This window comes from Lygodium microphyllum, chromosome 29 (assembly GCF_053477565.2).
Source record: "Lygodium microphyllum isolate KBCC chromosome 29, Lygodium_microphyllum_v1.1.10, whole genome shotgun sequence".
NCBI lineage: Eukaryota > Viridiplantae > Streptophyta > Polypodiopsida > Schizaeales > Lygodiaceae > Lygodium > Lygodium microphyllum.
The window spans coordinates 12,377,257-12,388,684 of NC_141163.1; positions in this window are offsets into that span (position 1 = coordinate 12,377,257).

The following is an 11,428-nucleotide window of genomic DNA, read 5'->3' on the forward strand; positions in this document are numbered from 1 at the left end:
TTGAGATGAAGGATTTCTGAGAGCTACGTTATTTCTTGGGCATTGAGGTGATTAGATCACCAAGTGGGATACGGCTCTTGCAGAGGTAGTATGGATTGGACATGCTGTCCATATATGGGATGACAGGCTATAAGCCTATTTCAGTTCCTTTGGAGCAGTATGTGAAGCTGAGCGCAGCTACACGTGAGCTTCTGGAAGACCCTACTATGTACAGACGAATAGTAGGAAGTTTGATTTATATGACTATTACCAGGCCAGATTTGAGTTATGCTATTGGATTGGTAAGTCAGTTTATGCAGGCTCCAAGGAAACCGCACTTGGATACGGCTAGACGCATACTCAGGTATGTGAAGTCCACATTGCAGTATGGACTACTTTATGAGACTAGGGTTCGATACAGTTGTATGGATACATTGATGCTGATTGGGCTGGTAGTATTTCTGATAGACGATCTACCAGTGGATATGTGTTCTCTTTTGGGAGTGCTACAATCACTTGGAGCAGCAAGAAACAACCTACAGTTGCCTTGTCAAGCATAGACGCTGAGTACAAGGGCGCATCAATGGCTGCATGTGAGGTAGCTTAGTTGCATAAGCTACTTTATGATATGCATCAGCCTACACATGGGCCAATTGTCATTTATTGTGACAACATGAGGAGTATACACTTGGCAAATAACCCAGTCTATCATGCTAGAACAAAGCACATTCAGGTGCATTATCACTATGTGCGGGAGAGGGTTTTACTAGGTCTTATTGATCTAGTTTATGTCAGCACAAAGGATCAGGTAGCTGACATATTCACGAAGGCATTGGGCGCAGAGAAGCTGCGCAAGTTCAGAGACCTGCTTGGTGTGCAGGAATTGGAATTGAACTCGAGGGAGAGTGTTGAGATATCGAGCTCCACTCGTGATATGCCACGGTGACCGTTGTGCATTTATGTCACCGACTTGTCAGTTGAAGATGCGGTTGGTACACCGCCCATGAATAATAGCTAGATGACAGCTATCCTTATCTACTCTAGTTCGTGGTTAGTATGCCACCTTAGTTAGTTGAGTTTGGTTTGAGACCCATATATAGAGTTCTTCTATTTCTATGTACGAGAGTTCTTTTTGGCTTACACAACAAAGAAGAGGAAAACTGTTTTCAGCCTCCACCTTTGTGTGTATTCCCCCATTGTGCAAGCAAGAAAGCTACAAGTGAGACTCCTTCCTTCTCTCCCACAATCTTGATAGGGGGGAGTTCGCTGCCTCCCTGCAGACCACCAGGGGGGCCCCTTTTAAGGCGAGGAGGGGAGGGAGATGGTTATGGGGGGAGGACGGCGCCTCCCACCATAACCATCTGGGGGGGCTGCATGCCCCCCATCAAAGACCACTCCCTCTCTCTCTCTCTCTCCGACGTGCTGTCGACGGGGAGAGAGAGGGGGATGAAAAAAATTAAAGGGGGGGAGTTCCTATGGGGGGGGATAGTACGGGGTCAGAGGGGGGGAGGACACATTACATCCTCTCCCCCTTAGAGGAATCGAGATGCCCTCATCTCGAGAGAAACTAGGGAAGACAAGCACAATTGGGGCTTATAGCCTGTGGGTTAAGATCCACCATGCATCCGCTGTGCTACTCTTAATGTTTCAAGTAGTGCACTCATATTATTGGAATTAACCATAAGTAACAAGAGTAGGATTTATTCTCAATTGTGTTATATGACGACTAAGCTTCTAGGAATTTTAGTCCTCCTAATAAGGTTTAGTGGGCTCTGGATCTTCGTCTTCATCTGATCCGTCTATATATCCATAGACTGCACCTATGTAGCTTCGTTTTCTTGGAGGCTCAAAGTCTTTTGGACTTAGATCAAGGCAGTCTGCTTGGATGTGTCCTATCTCCTTACAATGGAAGCATTGACGGTAGGAACATCTTCTACGGATGTGCCCTATCTCTCCGCATGTATGGCGTCTCTTATCCTGATCTCCATAGTCATCTTTGCTGCAATTGCCCAATTAAAGTTCTTGGATGATTGGACTCACTTGGAGTAATGCGTCTTCCAAGTCCGTTGGGCGCATTGATTCCAATCGAGTGTTTATGGGTGGATTCAATCCAACACAGAATTTTGACACTTGTTGTGTCATACCGTTTAATGCCCGGATGTTAGGGGAATATATACCTATTATTTGGCAACCATTTGGAGCTGATTTTGGTGCTGAAATTCTCAGTTTTGAACATAAATCACTGATGTACACAGTTGGGCTGAAATCATTTTACTCATGTATACTTATGCCCATGCTTTTCGGGCTATGTTTCGGACATATATGGTGATGTATTGACACTTGGAGCTCGGCATAGAGCTTGGTTTTGATTCAGGATCATTGGTTGAGCTTGAGCTCGCTTTGCAAAGCATTTGGATGCTCCGTCTTGGATGTAATTATGGCATGTATGTTGCTTATGTCTGACCGGTCTTGACATACTTAGCCTATACCATTACAACATGCTAGCTACATTGTTTGGAGCCTATTGCTACTGGAGCTCGGTCTTGGCTTGACCTTGGATTCTTGGAGCTTACTTACATATCCATTGGGGGTGCATAATTTAGGAGTAAAATGAACCTTTAATAATAAAGCTTCAAGGGATAATCCTAGCTGCTTCAAGTCATAGAATTCATTCATCTTTTGTGTGCGGTAGGCAGGTGGCAGATACCTCCCTCGCAAAACTTCCTTAAGCTTATCCCAACTGACTATCCCCTCCAAGATCGCTTGGTCTATGCACCACTGTTTCCATCAAAGTCTCTCTTCGCCTGTATTCTTAAGTTTGGCGAGCATGGCTTGGTTAGAAGGTGCAGTTCCTACTGCCTCAAAATAGTCCTCCATGGACTCAATCCAAATCTCGGTGTCGGCTCAAATAGTCCTTCCCCTGCCATCAAACTCGGGTGTCTTAATTTATTTGAGAATGAAATTTTTCTCTTGCATGTCAGCATTCGTGGTTGCAGTAGGTGCCTGACAATCAAGCCATACCACTTAGGTTATTTTTGTTTAGGATATGTCTATGAACCGAACATTAATCATAAGTCACATCCACCATGCTTCCCTCGGGGGTTGTTTTAGTTATCTAATTGCCTACCACATTATGTTTGACACATAAAAGTAGCTTCCTTAACTAACCTGTTAATCGCAGGTTCCTTTACGTAATTTAGGGCATTCACACAAAGACAAGATAAAACAAGATCAAACACTTCCTTAACTTATCTTCAGATTAATGTTTGTCTCCTGTCCATACAGGAGAATTAAGTATTCCTTTCTGCCTCCGCAGAAATAATCCTTTCGTATCCTGGAATACATCAAGTATCATTCCCAAAGGCTATCCTAGCAATCTACAGGATTGCTGCTCCAAGTTCCGCCCGTAGACTAGTACACGAGCCTCGAGATCCCATCTCGAGTCACGTCGGTCTCTTCTGCGGGATCCGGAGGTAAGGGATTTACAGCTAGAGCCTCCCCTGGCACCCAAGCATCCTCCCACTCCAAGCAGCACCCACAGAGAGACCTCTCGCAATGGGTTACGTCCATATACCCGACACGGCTAACAACCCCCTTGGATAGGGCCATTCAGACAGTCGGAGGTAACTGATCCTACCTCTCCCTCCAGGCTCTCAACCTAAAGCATTAAGTGTTTTTCCTTGAATTAGTTCCTTGAGCAAAGAAGTTCAAACAATGTACCTAAGTGTACAATCACGATCATCTCAAAGGTCATTTGTACGACCAACTGTTAAGGTGTGGTTCCTTTTCCCTGGATGCTCCCATCATTTAATCCTGGATCGTTCGCGACTTGGCGAGATCCCAATAATCTCAAACAAGATCATGCAAGCAAATGTTCTTGGTAGGTTAACTTATTTTGACTTGCTCTTTCCCTTGGGTTTTACCTTATGGTATCTTAACCTAACCCAAAGCATTGAATGGTCAACCAAGGCAACAGACATGCCTTTTATTCATAACCCAATCAAGGGTCTTTTATTCTTCCAATTCTAACCAAGCTTAGTTAATACACTTGGCAATGCAAGACTCCTCATCTAGGCCTTCAGGATACAGTCTAGATGCATGTGTCCCTTCCATCTCTCTTAGTGTGGTACTATGCAAAGTTTTCCAATCAACCTTACCCATCATGCACATGGTGCGTTTAGTATATTTGTACACCCTAAATGACCTTTAACTTTCTTCATACTTGGAAACGAATACTTATTCCTAATGCACCGGATCACATGTGACTTGCGTATAGGAAAGTCTAGGTTTCTTTCCAATGGTGCAAATGCATCTTACGGACGTAAACTAACATTTCATGTGTTTCTTTTAATCATGATTGCGAAGCATGAATTCTAAATGACTATTCATGCACTGAAGTGGTTTGAAAGCTATTAGTTTATGTGAAATAATGCAAAAACCTTATCATTCTATGTGTGTAAAAGCTATCATTTCATGCATATAAACTTATGCAAACTCCATACTCTACAATAGAAGTTGAACATGTTTCCCCATAAAAGACTGCATCTCCTCCAAGCATTTAGTCTTAAGTTCACTAGTTCATTTTTCAAAAAGTGCAGTAGGCATTTTGTTTTCATCCAACATCTATTGCATATCTGCAATTTTACCCCTAATGTCCAATTCTAATGCATCATTCGTTGACTGCTTGTGCTACAGCTTCTGACTCAAGTCTGCAATTGCCTTCTGCCTGGCAACCAACTAAACCTGCATATTAGTAATCCGAACAGCAGTCCGCTTATCATAATCCTAAAAGTATGCCATGAGTTGCTCCATAACTCCAACAACATCAGAAAGACTATCAAACTGATCATCGTGCATCCTAGAACCAGGTAAAACCGAAGGTATTTCTGTTGAACCTTCATTCACATGTTGATCACCAAAGACATTGTCAAGATGATTCTGAGCATCAAGATTAGCATATTGCTTCTTCTCCTATGAGACACACCTACTCCTCAACCATATTTTCCCAATTTTTCACTTTTTCTTTGCATAAAGATTGCCATCCACTTTAAAAGCATCCCCATCACCCTACTTACCAACATGAAGTGCATCTTTAATACCTACATCTTTATGATCTCCCTTAACAAATTCGAAAGCAACCTACTTGGCATATGCCTCATCATATCCAACCTATTTCAAGTCACAATAAATAGCCTGTTTTGTAGCATCACCATCAAACATATCATGAGCATCATTGACATTTTTAACCTCATGAGAAACATCAACCTTATGATCAGTTTCCACTACATCTTTGGCCAAAGAAGTAACATCCATTTTCAACAAATACTCAGACATAAGCTCTAGATACAAGACCCGTGCATGCTCATACAAACCTGCTAGAAAGCAACCCATCTGAGATTTTTGAAAGATCTTTTTAGTTTTGGACATTTTTATCTCAACCTTTAGCCTATCAAACAAGGCCTGCCCAATTTGGCATCCCCAAATGCTCTGCATCAACCCGATTTTTTGCAACCATAACTGGTAAACTTCTACCTCAACATTAAAATACAAGTTGGAGTCCATGAAGGGAATACCAATAGCACTAGGGTTGGAAAGAGATGAAGCATTTGGCAGTGTTACCTCTTCGTCTCCATGCTACCCCGACCTGTCGTCATCACTGACCACATAGAGCTCATCATCGTCATCTTCTTGGTAGCCATGCTTGTTCAAGGACAACTTCCAGGCTGAAGAGCGATGAGTATGTGTCATGGCAGTGAGAGTTGTAGGCCAAGAATAAGTCAAGAGTGTAGAAGGAGAGAAACCTCCAAATGAATACATCTCCTTTTCCATTTGCATGCCAAAGTCCAAGTCCTCTCTCAGTCCACCCTAGTTTGTGCTAAGTGTCACCTCAATATCATGGTATTTAGACCATTCACACATGTGACTACCAATAACTGATTATGTTGTCCCATTTTGAATGATAACATGAACATTTAAATAATAAGCTTGTACTAACCTCTTAAGCCTAAATCCATTCACTGCAAGGTGTAAAACCTTCCCTTGCAAGTCCTACAGCAAAAAAGTACCCTAACCCATGTCTTTGAAAATGACAAAGGGACATGCATACCTGAGTTTCAACTTACGAGGAAACTTGCCAAGGTGAGAGTTATAAACTACAACCCAGTCTCCCTCTTGAAAAATTTTCTTCTTGACATGTCTATTAACCCATGCATGTCTCCTCTATTGTGTGACACCCGTAATATAAGCTGAAAATAACCGGTCCTCTTCCAATTTCAACTGCTCTAATCTACGCTGCACTAATTCTTTAGGATCCATCTTGCTCATAACAGCAACTCTCAGACTTGGAACTACAAATTCCATAGGAACTACCGCTTCCAAACCATAAACCAGCCTAAAAGGTGTAAGCCCTGTTACAACTTTATATGCTCTCCTGAAAGCTCACAATGCCGAATCAAGTTTAATATCCCAATCTTCCCGATTATCTTCAACAAAATTTTTCAAGATACGAATTAAAATATTGTTGGAACTTTCAACTTGACCATTAGGCTAAGGATGATAAGGAGTATTTTTCTTGTGTAGAATCATATGCCTGATAGTCAGTTCTCTGATCACTTGATTCAGAAAATGCTTACCCAGATCACTGATCAGCTCAATAGGACAGCCAAATCTGGTCATAACATTAGAATACAAAAACTTTGCCACACTTGCTGCTTTATTATTCTTTAATGCCCGGACTTCTACCCACTTACTAGCATAATCAGTGCAAACCAAAATGTATCTATTACCTGTCCTTTTTACAGTTGGTTTGATGGGACCAAGGAATTCAATCCCCCACTTTTGAAACGGCTCAAGTGGCAACACAAGATGATCTTGCATCCTATCCCAGTCAAGTGGTTGACCTTCCTTGAGACACTGCAAACACTCTTTAGCATACTGATGAGCATCTTTCAACACAGTAGACCACCATAACCCTGCTTATAGTATTTTCCTGCCTGTAATCTCTCTTGAAAAATGACCTCCTGCCAGTCCAACATGAGCTTCATGTAACACTGCTAGTTGCTCAAACTCAGGAACACACATTCTCAAGACATTATCAACTCCCCTCCTATACAGTGTGTTCATAATAACCTGAAACATTCTGATCTTTAGTGCCAACCTTCTTCTTTGATCTGTTGAAAGATGCGTAGGAAAAATTCCTGACTTCAGGAGATCTGGTCACAATATGAATCAACATCAAGGACCTGAACCTCAAAAAGTTCAGCATCAGGTAACTGATTAGAAACTCCAACTTCAAACTCATCATTTTCCAATCTACTTAAATAATCAGCTATAGCATGCTCTTTCCCAGCGGTACGCACAACCTTAAAGTCAAACTCTTGTAATTGCAACATCCATCTTGCCAATCTACCTGTCAATTGAGGCTTATTTATCAAGAACAAGAGTGCTTGATGGTTGACATGAAAAATGACTTGATTTCCCAACAAATAATGTCTAAATTTTTGCACTGGAAAAACCATTCCAAGTGCTTCGCTTTCAATTATTGAATAGTTATTTTTAGTAGTGCCTAATCTCCTGCTTGCATAATAGATTGGTCTATACCAACCAGATACCTTATCCTGCATTAGAACAGCTCCCACAGCCAAGTCAGATGCATCAATAAAAATATGGAAAGGTAAATTCTACACTGGAGGTTGCAAGATTGGAGCCACCACTAACATTTTCTTGACAATACTAAAGGCTCTCTCCTTATCTTCCCTCCACACAAACTGTATCCCTTTCTTAATGAGAGTTGTAAGAAGAGAACATATATGTGACAGGTACCTTAAATACCTACTATGCCACTTAACTTGGCCCACAAACTGCATGACTTCCTACACATTACTTGGAGCTTTAGCTTTCTAAACAGCTACAATCTTTCTGGGATCAATACTCATGCCTTCTTCTGACAAGATATGACCTAACAACACACCCCTTTTGGCTGCAAACATTGAATTAAAAGGATTTAAAGACACGCCAAAAATTCTGCATCTTTGAAAGCATAGTCTAAGGTGTTTTAAATGTTCTCTTTTGCTGCCAAACACTTAAAAATCATCAATAAAGACCCTCATAAAAGCTGTTAGATAAGGCTCAAATGTCTTATGAGCAGCTCCCTAAGTCCATTTTTCAACCCAAAGTTCATAGCTGTGCTAACATAAGCTCCCCACTCTGTGATGAAAAACTGTCTTATCCATGTCCTCCTAATGCATCCTAATTTGATTGTATCCTGAAAACCCATCCAAAAAATTGTATATCTCATGACCTGCCACATCATCTAGGAGAGAATCAGTAAAAGGAATCGGGAAAGGATCAGTAATAGTAGCTGCATTTAATTTCCTATAATCCACACAAACTCTGATCTTCCCATTCTTCTTTGGCACTACAACAATAGGAGAGAACCAAGTAACCTCATTGACTGGTTTAATGAACCCCACTCTCAAGAGCTTGTCAATTTCTTCCTTGACCTATTTGGCATAGTTAGGATTCATTCTATACCAACACACAGCTGGATCAAATCCTTTCATATCTATATAATCCCACGAAAAAATATATTGAAACTCTTTGCACAACTGAATTAGATCCTGCTTGAAATTGCCCTCAACAAAAATACTGACCTTGATGGGTTTAAGCTCTCCTCCAATATTCATGTTAAGCTCCTGAACCTCATCTTCAACAACTCTTGCAGATATTCTCATTGTATGCTCATACCTTAATTTAGCCTGCACAATGGCTTTCTGCCCTTCATCATCTAGTACACCTGAACTGTCTATGAAACTGTCCATACTAGTTTGCTCTTTTTCAGGTCCTTCTTATTGCAAAACTTCAAGATGAATAGTGCCTTGGTCCTAAAATAATTTATCTTGTTCATTCCCTAACCTATCCTCAAATTCAGGATGCTCCTGACCTTTAGGAAGACCCTCTGATTGCTATCCAGACTTATTTTGACCTGCAGTTTCAATAGGTTGATGCTCCAAAAGTGCTTTTCTAGCCACATTGGGCTGCTCTTGATACCCTTGTATAATACCATCAACATCTATCTCAAAAATTGGAACCACAGAAGGATTTTTCGGAAGAAATAATTCCTCCTCATCATCTTCTACTTCATCTGCACGGTTAATAGTCTGAGCTACTTACAGGTCTAGCTGAACCTTTCAAGATAACCTTATTAACTGTAGATAACCTGATTTCCTTGAGTCCTCTTGGAATACACACATAATCATTTTCCCAATCCTTCGTGAGTTTGGCCAAACTAAACCACAGTCTCCCCAAAAGCATTGCATAAGAGTCTCCAATTTCTGACATTCTCAACACAACAAAGCTCACCTTGAACTTCAAACCAGCCACTAAAATTTGTTGATTTATTAAGATGCCCAAAGGCTTTAACCTCCTTTGATCTGCCATCCGGACCTGAAATGGGGCGGGTAAAAGCTCCTCTTGCTTGGCCCATACTTGGTGTTGAAAAAGATTGGAGAGCTTGCATATACACTCCAATTACCTTCTACTACCCGCATACATAATGTTTTTCATGTATCACAATTGAAGAAATATGTTGGACCAAATATACGGGTTATTGAAGACCTTCCACCACTTGATGAAGAAGGACTTATTGTCTATGAATTTGAGAAAATCATTGGAAAGTGTGAGAAGGTTCTTAGGAACCTAACACTTACTAAATTTCTGATTAGATGGAAGGGGATACCTATGGAAGAGTCCACTTGGCAACCCTCTTCATACTTGGATGCTTTCCCATGGCTCTTGTAGGAAGAATTATGAGAGTCTATGCAGGAACAACTTGCTATATAATACTGTCATAAATTAAATTGCCTTAATGACTTCAAGAAAAGGTTTTGATGGTATGGGCTAATGCTTTGGGATGTGTACTTCATTTTTATACCACAAACACTCAATTTGGACACTTCAATCAAAAGTTATGGCAATTTTATGAATTCATGCATGTTTGGATAGCAAGTAGTCATTTCACCATTTCAGATTCATTATGAGATTTCTTCATGGAAAGTGCTTCCACATGCTTTTGGATCTTCATCGACATGCTTTGCTTCATCAATGACTTGTCTATCACCCCATTATCTTCATTTTTGAGGACAAAACCCTTCAACACTTGGGCTGATTTGGCATGTCCATTATGGGCATCTGAACTTTGATTCTATTCATCAAGCATCATGGAAGGGTCTTGATGAGGGCTTACCAAACTTCCCTTCCAAAGTTTCCTCCTCATTCCCTAATTGTCTCACATGTAAATAGCATCACACCCCTTTTCCTAAGGTGGCTACTAAACAAGCATTTACTCCTTTAGAGTTGGTTCACATCAACTTGTGAGACACACTGGGGATAGCTTCCTTACAAAAAGCCAAGTATCTTATGCTTTTGGTTGACAATTACTCTGATAAAATTGGGCTTATTTTTTGGAGCTCAAATGGAAGGTATTTTCTAGCTTTTATGAGTGGAATATTTTGTGAGAAACAAATTGCCTCCAAGGTTTGACGGGTTCAAGCCAATCTTATAAGAAAATTTACCTCAAAATATTTTGACAAATTTTGTAGGCAACATGGGATCAAGTTGGACTTCTCTCATATGAATACACCATCGAAGAATGATATTGTCAAGCAACAAGACTTTCTCAAACCCTTTAGACTAAATTTGTTTATATTGCAATACATGTCCACAACAAGTCACTAATTGTTGTTTTGAATTATATGACTCCCTATCGAGCCTTCTTTCATAAGAAGCCTTCTTTTGCCCACTTCCACATCGTTAGATGTGATTCCTACATACACGATGATAAGAAAAAGAGGAGGAAACTCGATGCCAAATAAAAGTAGCATATCTTTGTTGGTAGTCATATAACCAAGTGTTACACCTCTATGATCCTAATACCAACAAAGTGGTAATGAGCCACAATGTCTTTCTTATGAGGGCCTTACCTCCAAGACTTCCCTCGATGGTGCTTCCTCAAGTGGATCTTCTCTAATTCCACTTCTTCTCCTTTGGCACTCTTACCTCCATGCCCATTAGCTCTCCTTTCTCCATCATCTTCCTCTAACTCTTCCCTTCAGTATTCTTTGAGGGACATCGAGCTGCCAAAGGGATTACTAGAGGCCCCTCAATCTCCCTCATGCGATGAGCAATCTTATGTGATTCCCTAATGGATTTAAAATTTGGTGCAAGATTCTGGAGTTACCTCTTTTTCAAAGACATTGGAGGGTCCTTGTCATTCAATCAAATTGCGATAGCTGCATGGAAATTTATCATGTATGAACTATGCCCTTGTAACTTGGATCTTGGAGGATCGATAGCCTACTACTCTTCAAGAGAGCTGAATTTTATCAAGTAGAATGACACATGGGAGTTGGTTCTACATCCAACAATGGAGAAGGTGATAGCTTGAAGTGGG